The sequence below is a fragment of the Microtus oregoni genome, unplaced genomic scaffold (assembly GCF_018167655.1).
Source record: "Microtus oregoni isolate MIOR12 unplaced genomic scaffold, Mior012 000040F_ref0000088, whole genome shotgun sequence".
Classification (NCBI taxonomy): domain Eukaryota; kingdom Metazoa; phylum Chordata; class Mammalia; order Rodentia; family Cricetidae; genus Microtus; species Microtus oregoni.
Genome location: NW_024543207.1, coordinates 11,571,681 through 11,592,811, shown reverse-complemented (window position 1 = coordinate 11,592,811; position 21,131 = coordinate 11,571,681). Strand labels below are relative to the sequence as shown.

The 21,131-nt window shown below is 40.6% G+C and overlaps 1 pseudogene; it reads left to right on the top strand.

The window, feature by feature from the left end:
* The window catches only part of LOC121433620, a 156,573-nt pseudogene that overhangs the window by 63,138 nt on the left and 72,304 nt on the right, over nucleotides 1-21,131 (top strand).

Here is a 21,131-nt window from a genome sequence, read left to right as displayed (position 1 = left end):
GGTATAGAGATGGTAGTCAGTGGAGAGAAGGATGACAGAGGAGCAGCTCATCTCATTGGTCAAAAATGGCTTACTGGCACAGCAGGTTTGAAGGCTTCAGATATGGAGGTGGGCCCAGCAAGAGTGGCCTGCAAACAGAAGGGCTCACAGGTGCATGTCGGAACTGGACTTGTGGGGTCTGAACATCTACTGAAACAGGAAACTCTAACACTGGCAATAAATGCTAGGAACGCACTTTCTCACTCATGGCTGTAGGAATTAAAAATGCCACTTTAGAAGATAGTTTAGCAGGTTTTTTTTTTTTACAAAAGTAAATATAGTCTTACTCTATAATCCAGTCACCATGTTTCTTACTGTTTACAAAAATTAACTGAAAACTTGTATCGAGATGAAAATCACATGCATTTTTTTACTGAATTTTAATCATAATTTCTAAAACTTGAAAGCAACTAAGGTGTTTTTTACTGGGTAAATGAATAGACTAACTGTGGCACTTCCAGATGGATGAGTATTATTTACTATTAAAAATTAATAAGTTATCAACCCATAAAGAGACAGGGAGGAAATTAAGTAGCTATTACTAAGTAAAAGCCACAACTGACAAGGCCACAGGTTTTATCATTTCAACTGCATGAAGTTATGGAAATGGGAAAACTATAAAGACGGTGGAAAGATCTGGGGCTCCCAGAGTTTAGGGGAGACAAACAGAGGTACACACAAGTTTAGGTTTTAACATATGTGGTACTACAATGCTAAATGCATACCATTGAACATTTGTTGAAACACACAAGAGCATACTTAGCATGAAGGTGAATGTGAAGGGTGGGCTTTAGGTGATAATGATGTGACCTTCTAGTTTCATTACCTGTAAGGAAGACACCACTCTGGTGCAGGCTGGTGACAGTGAAATGGGCTGTGGGACATAGACATGGGGTACATAAGTACTCTGCTCAGTTTTGTTGAGAATCTGCAACTGATTTAACAATTCAACCTTTACCGATCTAAAGTAACTTTCTAATTAAAAGAATAAATCTGTGCTATCATAATATATGAGTTCTTTAATTGAGGAAACAATGGCAACACTGCTAACAAAGATGCCAGTGCTCTAAAGAGTCTGGATAACATTAGTTTCAGATTTGTAATAGATATAGTGTGAACTTATTTATGATTTCCATTGGTAATAAAATCATAGGTGATGCTAATAAGACTCTTATTATTCTATTCCTAAATTTATAATCAAGGGAAATGCTACATTTTAAATAAAATAAAAGGAAAACTTTTTATCCAAGTTTAGAGTTCTTGAATTTTCTTCACTAGCCTATTGATAAAAGAGGGGGGTTGGTAGACCAGTTGTTCCTTTGAACTGAAAAAGAAAAAGTTAGAAAGGAAACCACAGGAGCTACCCTGAGAACCAGCTGCATCAGCAAAATGTCCCTAGCAATCTAATTGCCAGCTCCTCTAGTTTGCTGAAGAATTACTTCCCTGCATGTCATCTTTGTTGAACTTTGATTTCCTTAGACCTTGTTATAGATTGAGTGTATCCTCCACAGAATCATATGTTAAAACTTAACCCCTATGTGAAGGTTAATCCTTGGAGGTGGGACCTTTGAGAGGCAATTAAGATTCAATCTGTTTTTCCACAGGAAGCTCCCATGATGGGATTGGTGCTTTATAAGAAGAGGAGTGAAGACATCACTCTGTTGTCCTGTGAGGACACAGTGAGAAGGAGACTGTCGGTAAGACCCAGAGGCAACTCCACCAGGAGTGTCCATGTGGTAGACATTTCCCCAACCCAAACTTTCTGGCCTCTAGAATATGAGAAACAAAGTATTGTTTAAGCAGCTCAGCCCATGGCTCTTAGCTACAGCAGCCCATGATAACTCGGACAATACTGAATCTGTACCTCAGATAGGACACTAGCCAAAATCAGGAAGGTTTATGATGCGATTGACATAAGAGAGTCAAAACTTTAAAAACATGCCTGCCTCATTGCCCAAAATGCCCCCATAAGGGGATTCTTATTGCATTTACCAACAGTGAAACACACACACACACACACACACACACACACACATCCTAGCTGCCATACAACTCCTGAAAACCTCCTGCCTTTCCTAAAAATAAAGTAACTTTATATGCTTAAACATATACACGGCCCATGCAACTTTCATGTATTCGTATATTTCTTTATTCATTCATTCATTCATTCATTCATTTATGTGCCTACATTAGAGCAGACACTAATGCAGATACATACATCCAGAAACAATGAAAGCAGAGATCCTGTCCTCATGAGGGCAGAGGGGAGAAATAGACAACAAGTAATACACTCCTACAGCGAATCAGATCCAAGGAGAAAAGGAAGAGGTATTTAGGATAAGAGATACAACAAGGTATAAGATAAGCTTCATTATTTGATATTTCCCTTACTTATATAAGCAAAGGTGAGTAATAATTTCTCATAATTAATAATTAAACTTTGTCACAACATTTCACAGATTCAATTAAATCATGACTACTACAAAGGTCAACATATAAGAAAATTCTGGTAATTCATATCTATTCATGTGTTATCCCCCCCCAAAGAAATACAAAGGCATAGTTCATTGACATTATTATATATGTATATACTATTTTCAAAGTTTTATTATATACAAACTTAATAATCATTTAAAGCATAGCCATTTCTCTTTTTTAAATTCAAGATACCTTAATACAGAAAACTTTTTTCTGAAAAGCCCAGTAGCTGGTTATTCAAAGAGAAAAGCTTTAAAAATATTTAAACAGTCACAAAAGCTAGGATGGGAGGTAAGTTTTTCAGTATGGATAAACTTTAAAAGGAAACCTTATGAAAATTGGTTTTCTCCAGTAGAAAGACACTGGATCTACCAACCATACTTCAGGTGCGTCCTCAAACTAATTACTAGTTGACCAACCCAAACAGACTCCAAGTGTTTTATGTGTACATGGTTTTGTTTATAATTAAGTGTTTTTTGTCTTTTGAGTGTTTTGTGTTGTTGTTATTGTTGTTTGGAGAGAGGGAGAAAGAGCATGAAGTCAGTGTGTGTGGCATTAAGGAGAATCTGGTAGTAGTTGGGGAAATGGAAAGAATATGATCCAAATATATTGCATAAATTTTAAAGTTATTTTTAAATGTAATAAACAGGAAACCATAAAATAAATCTATCCACAAATGTATTTTCTTAAGAACATTATTTTCTTTGCTCATCAGGCTAGGGAATCCTGTGTGGTTTCAGGAAGCCTCCAAATGATAAGACAGAATTTCTTATTACTGCAAACTCCCAAGATTTAACTCCCCAATTCCTAAATGATGTACATGTTCTATTGTAGTGATATTGCATTTGTATTTTAATAACTAAAGCTTGCCTGAAGTTCAGAGAGTAAAACAGCTGCACTGATCAGCCTTACAGACCAAGGAGTGGTGACACACATCTTTAATCCCAGGAGCCACACTAGTTTGCCATAGAAACTGGACAATAGTGGTACATGTCTTTAATCCTAGCACTAGAGAGGATAATAAGACAGGAGGAGACAGCTCTCACACACGGTCTCATTCTGAGATTCCTGGAGGCAGAATTGCTATAAAGAATGGGGTAGAGACAAGAGACAGTGGCTGACTGTGTTTTGCTTTTCAGACCTTCAGGTTGAGCCCCAATTTTTGTCTCTGGGTTTTTATTAATAATGCTACATTCTATCAACCATTCTATCACACTACATTCTGTGACATGGATGCTGAAAGGCATGGATTTAGCACAGGGAGATGATGGAGGTGGTCCTGTATAAGCAGAGTATGTTCTTCTAATAATGGTATAAGAAAAAGGCAGAAGGTTGAGTAAGGGTCTGATGAGTCTGGACAGGGAGGAGGTTTGGACACTGGCTAAGATGGAGGAAGTGAGGTGAAAGAGGCCTCCAATGTACACATGGAAGGACATGGATTCTGCCTTATACTGAAGCATCCAGGAAGAGGAGTTTCCCTGCAGCCTTCAAAATCCATCGTATTTGGTTACTAACTTGATTTTGTTCATGTGTGATTTTGGAGACAAGAATCCAGCCATGCCTGCCTCTGCCATTGACCTGCCAAACTAGAGCTACCCTAAGTGCCCAAGTTCATGGTGATTTATTCAGCTAACTTGACATACCCACTATTTTCTGCCACAGTAAATGTCTCTAAGCAGTTTTAGTTTCCAGTGGGTTTGCCCAAATGAGCCGCTGGCTGTGGTTTCTAGAGCACATCCCCTGTTCATGTTTCTTTGACACTGCCTTCTTTCCCGGTGGCCGCATTCTCCTTGCACTGGCACAGCATCCGTGAATCTGTGAGAGATATCTGCTCAGGGTCCCTTGATGCTCTGTATTAGCCAGTGAGATGTCGGTTGTGTTATCTCAGTCTTCTTGAAATTTCCACTGTTCTTCCACCAATCTTTGCCTATGTTCTTGGTTCTGCCATTTGAAATAAGACATAGTATGTGTAAATGTTTGAACCACTAGTGGGATTAGGATTAGTCCCCATGTAACTTAATTTTTCCATTCATACCTTATTTTATTTTTAATAAATTTATTTTACTTCCCAGCCAAAAAAATTAATATTTTAATGGTAAAACTACCTTTTATTTCAATGCTTAGAAGGTATACAACAAAGTAAATAAAACTAGGAGGCTCACAAATTATTACTGGAATCTGGTAGTATACACATAGCTTTCGTCTCAATCATCATGAAATATGATACTACTGTAAAGTCTTACAACACTTTAATTGTGATTCATGACCTGAGCTCAGTGAAAATTGATTTTCCTTCCCACAGAGAGTGACCAACACGTTGGACACTACACAGGCTCCATTTGCACTTCTGTCTAGTAGGAAAGTGTGGCGATCAATCTTCATTGTCAGAGTAACTGGTGAAACACACCTGTGGGCATTCCTGAGAGGTCATCTCCAAAAGGAATGACAGAGAAGGAAGATCCAGCCTGATGGTGAGCACTGCCATCCCATGGCCTTGGGCCCTGAACAAATCAGGAGAAAAATGGCTGGCATTCTTCCTCTACTTCCCAGCCAGCCTCCACATGAACTGCTCTCTGTCAGGCCTCCCTCACCACAGCTGGCTTTATCCTCTGGAAATATGAACAGGATTGATCACTTCTTACTTAAGTTATTTCTGCCAGGTATTGTGAGCATAACAATAAAAAAATAATAATAAGTGATACCGAAAATTGCTGTCAGGAGTGGGGGTCAATGTTGTAACTAAATCTGACCATGTAGGCTCTTATAACAGGCCTATAAGAGGATATGCAGGCAGTAGATTATGGTCATGACTTCAGTTGAGAATAGGAACTTCACTGACAATTAGACTAGAGAATATACGTGTTCCTTCTATTCCAAAAGATAATTTGGTTGTTTTGTATGTCTTGAAATCCAGGTGACACTGAATGCAATTAACTGGCTTATTTCATTGAGAAAATTATAATACAGTGTTCATGATATAGCTCTGGTTGCTTTTATCTACAATTACAGTAAGAACTGAGAACCTAAAGCAAGCAGGAGTATTTGAAAACATACAATTTAATCATTAGAATGGGTTGGGAAATATAAATGCTGACAAAGCGTTACTGTTAAAGCAATTGCCACCATTAAAGAGAAGCCAGGCACTTTGTGACCAGGACAATACAAACTACCTCGAGTATGAAATGCCACCCATGAGAGGCTCCAGAACATAAAACTGAGAACTCATTTTCAAGACTTCCATTTGAAGAGAATGCCATAGCAGTTCTCTGTTCAAACAGGGCCACTTTAGGGAGTGTTTTCCTGAGTTCAACCGTATTGATAACGTGAGGCCATTGCAGGTATGGTACACATAGGCCTGACTACTACTCTATAAGTAGTAGAACTTGTAGCCCTATGTGGTGCTGGCTTTGAAGGCATGAAGAGCAAAAGAATTACAAGATAACTGGAGATAAACTTACAAGAAAACTGCACCACAAGTTTTAAGAAAAGCCTGGAAACTTCCATGATATATATATAGTATTGTCGAATTCACTGTAAGAAGTGCCAGAAGATAATGCATGAAATTGGAAAGACAAAGTCCAAGTTTCACAGAAGACACCCAGATGTTATCAGTGCCAGGAATGTAGAATATTTTCCAAGGAAACTTTCAGGTAATGAATGGAGTCAGCCTGGGAAAGGTCAAATGTTCTATAAGTTATGGGGCTATAGGGATGGAGCAACCCAATGAAGCTCCTATGAAACCAGCTGTTCAAGATCCTAGACGTAGAGCTACATATTTAAGGTTTGACCTGCTGGGTTTTGAAATTCATTTGATTTAGTTTCTCCATTCTCTTCCTCCAATTTCTCCTTTTTTATAATGAGAATCTTTTCTCTGAGCCATTATATATTGGAAAATTTATTCTTGTTGGTTGGTTAGTTGTGGTTGGCTTGTTGGTTGGCTGGCTTGATGGTTGGTTGGTTGGTTGGTTGGTTGGTTGGTTGGTTGGCTGTTTGACTGGCTGAATGACTGGCTGGTTGGTTGGTTGGCTAGTTGACTGACTGACTGACTGACTGACTGGTTGGTTGATTGGTTGGTTAGCTGGCAGTTTGATTGGCTGGCTGACTGGCTGGTTGGTTGGTTGGTTAGTTGGTTGGCTAGCTGGCTGACTAGCTGGCTGGCTAGATAGCTGGATAGCTGGCTGGCTAGTTGCTTGCTTAGTTGGTTGGTTGATTGATTGGTTGACTGGCTGGCTGGCTGGTTAGTTGGTTTGCTGGCTGACTGGTTTATTGGTTGATTGGTTGATTGGTTGGTTGGTTGGTTGGTTGGTTGGTTGACTGACTGACTGGTTGGTTGGCTGGCTGGCTGGTTGGTTGGTTGGTTGGTTGGTTGGTTGATTGGTTGGTTGATTGGTTGAATGACTAGCTGGCTAGCTGGTTGGTTGGATGACTGGTTGGTTTGTTGGTTGGCTGTCTGGCTGTCTGGTTGTCTGGATGGCTATCTGGTTGGTTGGTTGGTTGGTTGGTTGGTTGGTTGGTTGGTTGGTTTTATAAAGAGCAGTCAGTTGTTAAGAGTTTACCTTGAGTCTGAGAAAAGACTGGACTTCTGGATGATGTGGAAACTTACTGGAAGGAGACTAAGTACATTTTGCATTATAAGATATGCATCTAGGGAGGAGGGGCAGAAATTATCATTGAGTCTGTTGTTCCCAGCATGCTAGTGTTTTGAGTGCCTGTTTCCTGGCTGATGGCACTCTTTAGAAAAGCTATGGAGCCATTAGGATGGAGTGGTCTGGCTGGTAGAAGGATGTTACTTGTTTGGGCCCTGCTTCCTGAGCTTTCCAGATAGTAAAAAGATAAGATGTGTGATGTGGGATTCCCCTTTGTATGCTGTAAATACCATTGGTTAATAAAGAGGCTGCTTTAGGTCTCTTGCAGCACAGAGTAGGGAAAGGGAATTCCAAGCAAGTAGAGGAGGAGAAAGAAGGTGAAGTCAATAGCCACCTGAGGAAAAAGACGTGAGCTGTCAGCAAGAACTTTGCTGGTAGGCCATGAGCCTCATGGTAAAATATAAAATAATGGAAATGGGTTAATTTAAGATGTAAGAGCTAGACAATAAGAAGCTAGAGCTAATATGACAAGCAGTGATTTAAATAATACACTTTTGTGTAATTATTTCAGGTCTGAGTAGCCGGGAAGAAACAAGCAATATCTCCATCAACAGATGTGTCTACTACATATCACACATTGTCATGAATTTGGCAATGCTGTCATGAAATCCGCGATACCTTCCTTGACATGATGGAATTTTTAAAAGCATAGAAAAATCAATCTTGCCTCCCTTAGGTCATTTCTGACTGGTATTTTGATCACAGTAATACAAAATTGATACAGTAAGGACACCACACCGGAGAGGAGGGATGAACAACATAAAATCTGGAGGGGCAAAAGGGATTAAAGAGTTTAAATGAGAGTATTGAGTACCACCGAGGATTCCCTCCAAAACTGGATGAAGATAATGAATACAGCCTCTGAGTACAGAGAAAGGTAAGAAGAAATCCCTTGTGTCATCAGATAAAGGAATTGATTGAGAGATTCATGGCTGCATCAACAGGGATTGGTGAATGATTTTAAATGCAGAACATACAAGCATCTGGCCACAAAGACAGCTGAACATAGAGATAATATTTAACAATATTCTTCTAGAATAAAAAATTCTCTTCAAAATAACATATGTAAAAATGTATATAAGGATTTTGGTCCTGGTTTAAATTACACATTTTAAAAACTGGAAACAATCCAAAAATTGAGCGAGAAGAACATCTCGATCTCCCTCTAAGCACAGAGGACAACTTTCAAGAATAGAAAAGTTTGTCTACATGAATTGTAGTGCAAAGATGCTATGAGCCACTGAAAAGTGGGAAACCAGCTTAATATAGCATGTTACAAATGGCTCTGCTCTAAATAATTGCTGAGCTCATCTCAACTGCAGTGGCAAGCTCCTGGGGTATAGATATCCTTACCTAATTTCCCATGAGGAGTCAGTTTGTGTGAAGTCAAGGGTCAGGAGCTGTGGCTTAAGCATTGATTCATCTGACCCCAAATTTCATGCCCTATACCACTGTAAAAGTACACAGAATATGTTTTAAAGAGAAAATACTCTTTATTTAATTAAATTCTGTTCTTCAAAATTTTTGAACCACTTAGGGTTAGCCTGAAAATGGAACCAGTTAGAAAAAGTCTCCTTCTTCCCTTCTTTCCTACATGGAGATGGGAGGAGTTTGCATCTTAGGTTTAATGGCGGGGTCAGGCACACCATGGTTGTACTGCTAGTGGTACATCTAAGATCAGTGTTTTTCTAGATTACATAATATCCAGTACATGAAATGTTCATAGCAAGAAACTATTATATGCAGCTCTATTATTTGACTTATATAATTCTCATTTTTCTGCAAAGAAACAAGCCTTTTGAATGCTTAAAAGTGCTTGCAAATCAGTTTGTTTAGCTGTGAGGGAGGGAAAAATATTGACTCTTTCCACCAACGTTTAAGAAAAAAGACAGCTGGCGGTTGCACAGATGACTCAGAGGCTAAGGGTATTTATTGCTGGTCCTGAGGACCCACGTTTGGTGCCCAGAACAAACACTGGGAGGCTCAGGAATCCTCTCTGGGTGTCTCTCTTCAGAGATACATATGTTCTTTTCCTTTTCAAGAGGAAGGGCATCTCTCACCTAACATTCTTAGTCTCTTCTTAAATCAAGGTTACAGAGCCTTTTCTGCTCCTGTCTTCTTTTCCCTCTTAAAATTGTTTGTATATGCCACACAACGTGTTTTGAGGCAGCACATCCTGCATCCCAACAGGATCATAGACATAGTGATACTCAGTCTGTCCACCACATACTCTTATAAAAAAAAACGGATGTGTGCATGAGATGCCGTAATTCCACAACTGTGCCACACCTGATGTGGTTGACTAGTAGAGAGTAAAGATTTACTTTGCCTCTCAGTTCTGGAAATGCCAGTCCCAAACGCAGTGGACCTATCGCCTTGGGCCCTGACAGGAGTGCCAGATGGTGATGGCAGGTAACACAGGTAGGCAAAACTCTCAGCTCATAGGCCAGAGAGCAGATAAGAAAAAAGAGACCCTGGGATGCGTGTGTGACCCAGATCATCTGCCTTGACTACTCAGACAACACTGGATACTGCAGCGGCTCTGCAGCTCCTGCCACCATCTAGCCCAGACCTCAGAATCCTTGTATGGAAGTCTTCTGGGACTCCGTCTACACTAACTCTAGTCAGGACTGGACTAAAAATGGGATTTCTTGTCAGTGACTAGAGAATTGTTTGGTGTGAAAAGCACACACATCTAGATTCCAATTCACTGTGCACATAGAGCTCACAACTTTAGTCTAGAGGGAACAGGGAGTAACATGACATCTAGAGGTAGGAGTGGCTGATCACCTCCAGCCAATGGTTGCATCAAATTTCAGCTCAGTTTTCTAGATTCTGCTAGTTTGCAGAAGAATTTCCACATGGAACTTTTTAGTTTTAAGGCATCAGCTCAAATTTTAACTGAATCATCCGCAGTCAATCAAACACTTACGGCAGCCACATGTGGAGTACCATCATGTTGGGATTGGCTTGCTGAGTTAAGGGAGAAACGAAGAATGAAAAAATGTTGCCTGCAAGAGGCTGGGCTCTCAAATGGTAAAGAAATAAATTTCATAGTTGAGGCAATGGGAATTCTGTGGAGCATGAAGAAAGCTTGCGTCACACTGAGACTGCCAGAAAAGTAACCACTGGCGTTCTGCCGAGGTTGGTGTTGGCAAGGGCATGGCAATTTCTCAGAGAAAGTTCTGGTAAACTCTGCATGTCAGATAAAATGCAGAACCTTCATTTCCTAATGCTGCTCTATCCCAGCATCACACAGGTCAGCAGACTAAGCCTAAGAAGTTTATTTTCTCCCAACTCTGGAGGCTAGATGTCCAAGACCAAGGAAATTTCTTCTAAGGCCCCAATCCTAAACTCATATGCTCTGTGTGGGTCAGTATCCCAATCTGATCCTCTCTGTAGAGGCTTTAATTTACAGGGAACTTATGAGAACATGAGGCTACAAGAATCCATTTTCTACATTATACTCTGAGTACACTGTCTCTCATATCCCTCTACTGCTCCTTTCCTCCCCATTAGTCGCTTTGTTCTGCTAGACAGTTTCATGTCTACTTGGATGTCACTTCTACATATATGAAATGTAAGCTTTTTCTGATATGATCCCTCCTTGTGATAAGCATACCAGACATTTTAGGGATGTGTTGAGAAATGAAGCCTCACTTCTATTCCCTTAGCTTGATGAATATCCCTAACTCTGGAACAGTTATTTTTAGGTTGCTGAGCTTTGGGGCCATTAATATATGACTTCTGAAGAGCCACAAATTCTCTTATTGAAGGAAAGGTAGAAGTCTACATTCTAAGGACTTAACTGAGCGTCCCTGGGATCTGCATGGGAGTGCAGGGAAGTGGACAATATCTGAATATGATGAGGGCTATGTGCTGCCAAGGAGTCAGCCTGTCCTTTTAAATGAGGAACAGCATGAAGGAGAGAGGGGGAAAAGCTCTCTAGTCTTTTTCTACAGGGCCACTAACACCATCAGGAAGGCTCTGTTCAGCCTTGGCTGGACCTCACAACTTTATGCAATTCTAATTATCTCCCAAAGGCTTTGTCTCCAAAGTCATCACATGAATCTGAGAGGAGACAGATGGAAACAAACATTCGTCTGAGGCAACGGCCTGAGCAGAGCTGTTTTAGAAGATGTTGGAGGAGGAATATTGGAGTGGATGCAAGATTTAATGAATGCGAAAAAGAATAGTGTTTGCCTGAAGGCCACCCTCCAAAGAAAGGTGAGACACAGGATAGACACTTGAAAACACAGGAGAGCTAGCTTCTAAACATTATTTTTAATTGAAAACATTTTTTAATTTTGTGGGCATAGTGAAGAAGTATGTAGGAGGGAATGACAATAAAGGAGAGTGAGGATAAGGACAGAAGTGAAATGGTACCCAAGAAGAGAATCGCTGGACCTCTGAAGCAAGGTCACTCCTGATTCTAAAGAGAGGAAATCAGAAAGCCTTTTGATGGAATGTCTCATCTGTTCATAGCATAGATTGATACTCATAGGATAGAAAGTGTGAGCGTGTCCTGCATTTCTCTGGTTCAAGGTCCCACAATCAGCCTGACTTCATGTCGGCTTGAACAGCTTCCTCCTATACTCGTGAACAAGAACTGTCATTACTGTTTTTCTCATTTTTAGGAAAAGATTTTAGAATTTGTCAGTGAAAATATGTAACCATAATCTGTCAATAGCATATGCGAGCTTTATTTGGATGCCATTTTGATGTCTTTCTAGGCAGGGCACGTCCCTGACAACATGAGACATTATGGAGATTGCTGTGCAGGGGCCACTATCCAGAAGGGAAGGGAAGGGTAAAGAAATTCCCAGGGGAGGAGGCAACTGAAACTGGAGTTATTAAAGCAGCCCAGCAGGGAGCCTGACCATAAGGGCAATAGCAGCCCAGGTTCTTTCTAGCCCTGGGGTTTGTCATCTGCATGTCTGTAAGACTTTGAAAACAGTTTCAGAAGATTACAATAGGGAACATAAAACTGCTTATTAGGCTTTGTTTTAAACACTTATACGTATGAATTGAGATGTACAGGGAGTGCCAAATTCCCACTGCATTGGGAAGATGTAGTATGGGCATTACAGGTTAAGCAAAATATAATATTAAAATAAATACAATTCCTTAAATTTTTAATGTAGCTAATAGAATTTTTTTAAATTACATTTGAGCTTCACATTATGTTTCTATAGGATGGTGCATCCACATTACACATTCTGCAAATATTTACCAACTACTCACTAAGTACTTGGCATACAATGTTGAATGAAAAAGGCAAATAACACCTGTCGGGCAGCTTGTATTTTAGTAGTGCAATAAAAAAAAAATAATAAAAATGTTGCATAAGCAAATGAAAAGGGCAGGGAAAGGAGAGAAACAAATGTAGAGAATAAATAAATCAATAAAATTCAGTGGTGAGTGTTGAACATAGCTTGGAATAAAATGGTATTTGAGCAGACGTGAAGTAAGCCCTTCACATACTAACAGAAAAGGAAAGGCTAGGAACTAGCAGGTGCAAAGGTAGAGGCAGAAGAACGCTCACCTCCGTGAAATGACAGAGTCTAACAGCCTGAGAAAAGAGAGGTAGTCAGTCCATGAAAGAACTGAAGGGTGAGGCGTGTTGCAAAGATTACAGTGAGGGTCTTGATGGTTACTATGCGATATGGAAATCCACAGTGTCATCACAGCAGGTCCTGTATTTAAGAGGAATCACTCTGGTTGTTTTGTTGAAAGCAGATTATTTCAAAAACACCAAAGCGAGGGGGCTTTTTCATGAGTCCAGGGAAGAAGCAGCAATGACATGAGGGGCCTTGGAAGCAGTCAGAATCTTAATATGCCTTACAGGTAGAAAGAACCACCTAGATTTTCCTGAACGAGATCTGAGCGTGCTGTACATACTGAGACTACAACTGTGTCGCCTCAGCACCTAAGATGGTGGCACTGATTTTGCCACTGGAGCCTGCAGACAAAATAGTTCAGATGGGGTGCAGAAGACATTTCTGTACTGTTTCAACCACTTACAGTGGAAGGTAGCAACTTTGAATATGTACACATGAATAAGGTCAAAAATGAGAAACTTTTTCTATGACCAAATTAGGGAACAGGACCAGACAGAAAAAAAAAATTAAGCACAAAACAGCAATTGCAGAGAGCCAAGAGACTGATTTGGACCAAACCTGAGATATTTACTAAATACCTGGCTGAGGAGTCTACTAGACAGCTGAACATAGAAGTCCAAACTCCCGAGAGCAAGTCTTCATTCCCTACAGATCCAAGCTTGGGTAACATCAGCATGTCAATACCTTATGATAGTCTAACATGCTATGAATCTATAAACCTCCAGAGATCAGTGGACATGAAACCCAGGGAGAATGTAAGCTATATATTTATTTCGTTGAAATTCATGTCACTAACATTTCTGACCTTTCTTGTAAGGTGCAAGCACTCTTTCACTATAGTACATGAACGGGTTCCCTAATGAGCCCACCACAAGCTGAAAATATCATAATTGAAACCCACAATTACATGAGCCAATACTTGGGCAAGATCTACCAGCCTCAAACACATTTTATAATAGATAATTGAGTATCTCACAGGTGGTTGAACAAAATTTATTTTGTACCATTGTAGAGTCAAGACATCACAAGCCAACCTTTTATAAGTATGGATGTAAGTCCCAAAGCTCTCAAAGCTGTGCCTTTGGCAGTGAAGAGAATCACAGTTATTTTATATTATCATTTTCAGAATTTCTTGAAATATCCTTTATGTTAATTAGAAATTCAAAATGATCATGGTTATTTAGACTTTTGCTAGATCAGAGCATTTGCTGTGCTAATCTACAAATGTTATTATAAAGACGAGATAAACATGCTCAGAGTAATTGTGGTTTTAATCCTATATGGTATGTCTTAAAATAATTTTTGAAAAGGTTGTGTTCTATAAACTATAATCTACCAAGTAGGTTTGGTTTGTAGAATAAAAAAGACTAGACACCACTAAAAGGAGAGATGCTGAAGAGAATTTTACCCTTAGACATGAGTCAGTCACTGGACTTGTGAGTATACATGTAAAAGGGTACGACCTGGAGGTACCAGAATTTTCAAAGATAAGAGATGAAGAGCTGGCTTGATGGATGCAAAGAGCTACCCCAGGAACCAGATGAAGACACTGTTTCTAAAGAAACTGTGTCAAACGCCAAGAGTTAGGTTAGATAACTACAAAAAAGGACATTGCAACTTAGCAATTTTGATGTCACTCCTGATCTAGGAAGGAACAATTGGGGCACATTCAAAGGGGTGAAAACTTGACTGATATTCATGCAATTAAAGGAGCAAAATTGGAGATGGAGCACAGAAACAATACCTTCAAGACATTTTGCTGTAAAAGGGAGGAGAGAAATAGATTGATAATGAACATAAAATCGGGTCAAAAGTTAACTTCTTTTTGTTAACAGCATGCTTCTGTGCTGATGGAAATGATTCAGGAATGAGAAGGAAATTGCTGATGAATTAGAGAGGAACGTAAGTCGCTAGAGTGGTGTTCCCCCTTGGGCAGCAGTAAAGGGCCAATCCCTAGAGAGTTGGAACCATCTGGAACCAAGGGTGGGGTCACAAGAACACAGACGCAGGTGGAAGAAGAGAAGTGGTGAAACTTTCCTTATTCTTTCTTTTGATGTTTTGTTTGTTTGGTTGGTTTTTGTTTTCTTGATTTTGCTTTTGTTCTTGCTTTAGTTTGCTGGTGCTGAGAGAAGGTGAGAAGCCAGGATTTGGGGATCCAAGAAAGAGCTAGATGAAATTGTCCTGTGTAGAGTTGACAGGGCATGACCTTAGAAACAGCACATTAGGCAAGCAGCATGCTTGGACTCAATGCAGCACACAAGAATTTACGGTGAGAATAATCCACACCACTGAGAGAACGCAGATATTGGATGTTCTACCAATAAAGAAGGAGCCAAAGGCCAACATCATAAAATAAGGGAGAAGAAAGGGTAACAGGTGCGATATGAGGGATTTAGGTTAAGCGCCCAAGAGGACACAAGGTGGGTAGATTCAACTGCTGTGTTTGCAGTCAGAGTAAATGGAGTGTGACAGCTACTTAATCCAACTTCACGGCAGCCACCATTTTCATACGCATGACATTGCCATCCACCCCCGATTTGAATGATATAAAACTATCAAGCATTCCTTCCCTTGGCATATCTGTATGGAGAGCTGCCTGAAGCCTGCGAAATTGGGACTGGCAAAAGCTTGGGACTACATTGCCTTCTATTTAAGTCAAAAACACACTTCCCCACCCATGCATTAGAATAACCAACCAACTCATCAGTCACTGAGGAGAAAGCATCGCCTCTCCCAGAACCAGATGAAGCATTTCCCAGGTCAGAACCTTCAGAGCTTGAGGCTGACTTGAGGACAGCGTTTCTTTCATTATTGCATATTAAGCATTTTTAAAACTCCCTCATATAATTACTGTGATGTAGCCTTTAATTATTCAAGTCTTTGTTTCCATTGCAAGCTCCGCCAGGGCAAGCACATGCCAACAGGCCCCTTTACTGCTTCTCTTTCTAAATGTTTCCCAAGCCCCAAGACAGCTGACTTACCAGAATGAGTGGTCAGCAGACAAGGGTTCTATCCAAAATTAGTCAGCAGTTAAATTTTGCATGGCCAATAACTTGAATATTTTTTAAAATGTATTCTCAATGGGTAACGTGTATACCATGTTTACGTCCTGGAGAAATGTCTACATGTTCTCTCTGGAGTCTTTGCACATGTCCTGAAGCTTCCTCTACCCAAACCTCTGCTATACTCCTTCTCTCTCCCTTCATGTCTCTGATACACATCGTGCCACCAGATACAATTGGCGATGCTTAGTGACTCTTACTCAAGGCTCTTATAAAACAAACTATCTGCTTCTTTTATCTGCTAGATACTCATTCACCCCAGGCTAGCCTCAATCTCACTGTACTGAGGACTACTCTGGACTTTAATCACCCAGTCTCTGTTTCTGAGGATTACCTCGGATTATCTGAGTGTTACAGGTATGCAGGATCATGGCTGCTTGATGTAGTCCTTGAGCTCCAGTCAAGGGCTTTGCCCGTGTTTGGCAAACACTCTGCCAACTGAGCTACATCTCCCACCGCCTAAAACCCTGCCAGGTGTGCAACAAAATAAACTGAATGAAAGAGACGGTAAATGTATGAATGGGGGAGTGAGTGCAGGAAATTCTACCCCAAGGAGAGACATATTTAGCAGTTTTATTTCATATTACAAAAGCAACATGTTTTAAACACATGTCTGCAAGTTTGCATCATTAAAATATAGCAAGTCTCAAAGGGGACTATCAAAAACAGAACTCCACACAGCTAAGGAAAAGCAAAGGATTTTCAGTGCCGAGGAAAGCTCTGTTTGAAAAGTAAATGCTTGAAATCAAAGTCTTACACTGGGATTGTTTTTGTTTGGTTTGTTTTTGTCAAGCATGGTGTATGTTTAACAAAAGCATACACCAATCTTTCTGTGATTTATGCCCTATTGTTTTGAGCACATCAATCTCACACAGACCAAACACAACAGCTACACAAAAATGTACACAGGACTCTTTTCTAATGCTGAAAAGCAGGTACATCCTACTTTTGGTTGGTTGCCACGGTGATATTTATGGGAAGCACTGTGTTAAATCCCACAAGGTATTCCTTGCCAAAGCCTCAGTGCACTACACTACCCTCAGAAGCATCTGCTGTCTGGATAATTTCCTCCGTATAGATCCAGGCAACATGAGACAGCATTTTCAGATATTGCTGGCTGAAATCCAAGCCTGTATTCATAAACTCATTGACTGGGGGTATAAGAAGGGAGAGGAGGTGGGATGGGGGAGAGGGAGGCACAGAGACCAAAGAGAACTAGCTGAACCTGTTTGCAATCTTCAAGCAGACCTACAGCTAACACGCAGATCTAGCTCCAGCCCACACACGGCACTGGGTTCCTTATGTCTTATTTCTCAATTTTCCACATTAAATGAAAAATATCGGCTGCTTTTCTGATATCACGGATTAAGCCATTTGTCATCTTTCATTTAAGGACTCTCTCTATTTCTGAAAGATATTTTAAAAATTGACTGAGAGTGTAAAGTATTACCATGACAATGTGAGAATCCAAGTTCAGCTTCCCAGCACCTGGGCAGGAATGCTGGTTAACCTGTAACCCCAGAATTTGAAAGTAGAGACAGGGGTCCCAGGAACAATCCAGCTAACCAGACCAGCCAAACTGGTAAACTCTCGGCTCAAGAAAGAGACTGTACCTCAGCATATATGGTGGAGAGCCACAGAAGAAGATACCCAACATCCATCTTTGCCCTTCATAAACACATCTAGATGCGCCCACACACATACCCTGTATTTATATACACATCACACATCCATACACAGAAGGGGGAAAGAATTCTATTTCAAGATTTATATCAACATTCTGCCACATCTTTGGGTAGCACTCACCCCTAACTTTACCAGGTACTCTGCATACAGTTGCAGTCTAATAGAACTGGGGGTTGGCTTTCTTTAATAGCAAATACAATACATAACCTTCCAAAACTAATGGCCTTCAAAGAAAACTGTTATTGAGAAACCAATAGTATTCTGGTTGAATCTGGAACACATTACAAAGGAGGCAACTGATGCCTACACTGTAAACCAGATTAAAAATCTAGAAGAGTCATCAGCCACAGGGAAACGCTATTGCTGTTGCACACTTACTAGACATGCTGTGCCCATCAAACTGCCCTTTAAATATTGATGTCCATACCAATACCTCAGTGCATATAGTATGTATTGCACTGGCCAACTCTCATGTGCCGTTTGTGATCACTGCAAAGCAGGCTCTGGAAGCAAGAACTATTTCAGAACTAAGGATGTCTGTCTCAGATTGTCTTCCAAAGCCCTTGATCCGGGGATAGATTGAATTCCCTCACTCATTAACAAGATGAAAGAAAACAAACAGTCCATGAATAAAACCACAAGTTCTTGAGATGAGCCTTGAGACCTCTCATTTCCAAAAGAGGTTCTTATTGTCTATCTCATGATACAAAGGTGCCTGCGGTGGGAAAGAGCAACCATCAGCCACTCATCCACAGAGAGAAGATGTGATCAGGATCTCCAGCTTCCTCAGCTTCCCTCATTGGTTTCTGACAGACATGCGTACCTGATTTAATGCGATTCGATGATACGACCGCTGTCTGTCATTGTTTGTTCTTTCATTTAGGAGCCTTAACTAAATGGTGACTCTGCTCCACTAAGGACTCTCAGTGGGAACTCCAGCTGGCTGCCTTAAAGAGACTTCCCTATTTGATTTCTGCTGGATACTTTAAATGCCTGAGTTGATGTTTTGCCATCCATCTGTCTATCTGCCACTTGGTGTCTATTCTTTGACTTCGCTGCATAATGAGTTCACTCATTAAAACCCAGAAGAATGGCTATAATAGATGATTCTCCAGACTGTGTTGGACCATGTCACTCAGAGAATCTTCTTTTTGCAGTGGGTAGCAGTTACCGCAGAGACACAGAACTCTGGGAAAAGTGCTGGTAACAAGTGACTTACAAGCACTCAGCCCCAAATGGGGTATCTATATCAACCCCTTCAAAGCTCAAGGAATGGACGTAATAGAAGAGGAGTAGAAAGACTACCTGTCCCCGGAGGAATGCTGTGCAAATGTCTTCTAGAATGGATATTGCTATTGCACTCATGAACTCAAATGACTGTGGTTAACTGCACAAGATTGAACCTGTCTACAATCTGTCATGGATGGGAGAAGGACTCATGAGGGTAGGCTGTTAATGGTGACTAGGGAAGGGGAGACATTTTCGTTACTTACGTAGGCACTGATAAGTTGTCCCTGCTCCAATAAATAACCCCTCACCCATGCTCATGCAAGAAACCATAATTAAACTCAGTGGGTTACATGAAACACACACAAACACATATGCAAAGAAAAAGGTAGGGAGATAACGACAAAAAGGAAGAAAGATGAGAGTAGAAAGGGACCTCGCGGAAAGAAGACGGGGCTCATTGAAGGGGAGGGCGAAAAGAAAAAGCAATAAGGGTTTGAACATAATCAAAATACATTATATACGTAAATTAAATTGTCAAAATTAATTAACTTAAAATGTTAACCTTTCAAATAATATTGTTTTGTGTGTTGGGAGATTTTTACATGCCCCGAAAGGGGCCCCCAAATTTCCTTTACTAATCTACTTCACTCCTTGCTCTTCAGGCCTGATGATGAGCACCTACTGATGGGAGAGAAGCATAGCGGGTGCTGCAGTGGAGAAGTTTTGGGAAGAACTCTGTACCCACTTTCATGGAGGTCCGTTGAACTTGGGGTTTTCCATTGCTGCCATTGGAGCCATAGATGAAGTCATCAGCTAAGTTCCCAAAGGCAACATTTCAAGTTTATCACAGTAGCCCCTGGAGGAGAGACTGGCTGTGTTCTCCAGAGCATTTCAGCATGTCACGAAAAATGCTCACTGGGTATATGCAATGAGCTTAATGGACTAATGTCACTGCCCTGAGCTTGACTCAGGAAATGGCTTTTCTCAAAAAAGATAAGATCGGAGTACTGTAGCATGGGATGTTTCCTTTACCTTCCTCCATGAATAATTGATCAAAAAGCATTCTCAAATTCTGAACAACACAAATAAAGAATGAATTATTAATACGAGCTTCCCCAACCAAATCTAGTCTCTGCCTTTCTGATTCTATTCTTCTCAGCCCTCTTGTCGTAGCTCCTCAGAAAACTCTCTATTCCGGTCTCTTCGGACTAACTGCTATGTACTCAAAATGTTTGTATCTTGTTTCTTTATCTGTAAAGGATGAGGTTGGGATAAATGGTCTTATGGTCTGCCGATGCTGAGAGTTTGTCATTTTTATATAAAGATTCAGAGGTACGAGCGATTTTTCTCTCCCTGGTGTAATTCAGCTGCTTTTCTGGGTAAGGATTTGAGAGATCTCCATTCAACCTTAAGTAGAGGTCAGTCATTGGAATAAGTCTTTTGTGAGTGACAGCAGGACGCGCATCCAATCAGTGGTAGCACTCACTCCAAATGAAGAGGAGGGCCATCAGACAGAGTCCTGGAATTCAAATGTGTTCATCAGTGACTTCGGCAGATGAATTTCCCAGTTGCTTCCAGCTGTCTTGGGGCCATTTCCTATGTGTGATGAGGTTTAACGCTGTGATCTGTGTTGCCTTTCTTTCCCTCTTGTCATTTCCCATCTTTCTCCTTCCTCTGCTACCCTGCTTCACCTCCACCCTCCTTTTTCTTTTGTGTCTCCAATCAGTCACTATTTTCCATCATTCCAAATGAAGCCGACTGACAGTGAAGCAGATAAGAGTCGGGGGTGAGACGGCAGCAAAATACAATTGAGAGAGTAATTGTCATGCATTAACTTCCCCTTATTCCTGGCCTGAGAACTTCTCATTGAGATAAAGTATGCTGTTGTCTCAAGGGCACAAAAGAAGGCCTGATAATCTATGGTGATGTCTAGCCTCGGCACATCCTGTCATGAGTCAGCATGTGTGGAATTGGCAGGGGGTGGTACAGTTACCCTAGGGAGCCTGGGAGTCTGGGAGCCCACAGCAGCTGCTGAGATGTGAGAAAATCTACTGCAGCTTCTGGGCGGAGGGGTAGAGAATGGAGGGCATGAAAGAACGAAATAAAAAAGAGAGACAGCATATGCATTTGACTGACAGTTTGGGGATCTCCCTCAAGTATATCTCATCTGGGAAAATTCAGCTTAGCCTGAGGGTAATGACATTAGACTTCAAAGATTAATTATCTTCATCATGTTTAAAAGGGCAGATGAATATAGAAAAGTTGTGTTGACACTCACGTTAATTGATCCTGAGTGAGAGAATGGCATATTGTAAAACAAACACAGAACACTTCATTGAAAAACATTCGATAAGATGCATGCAAATTCT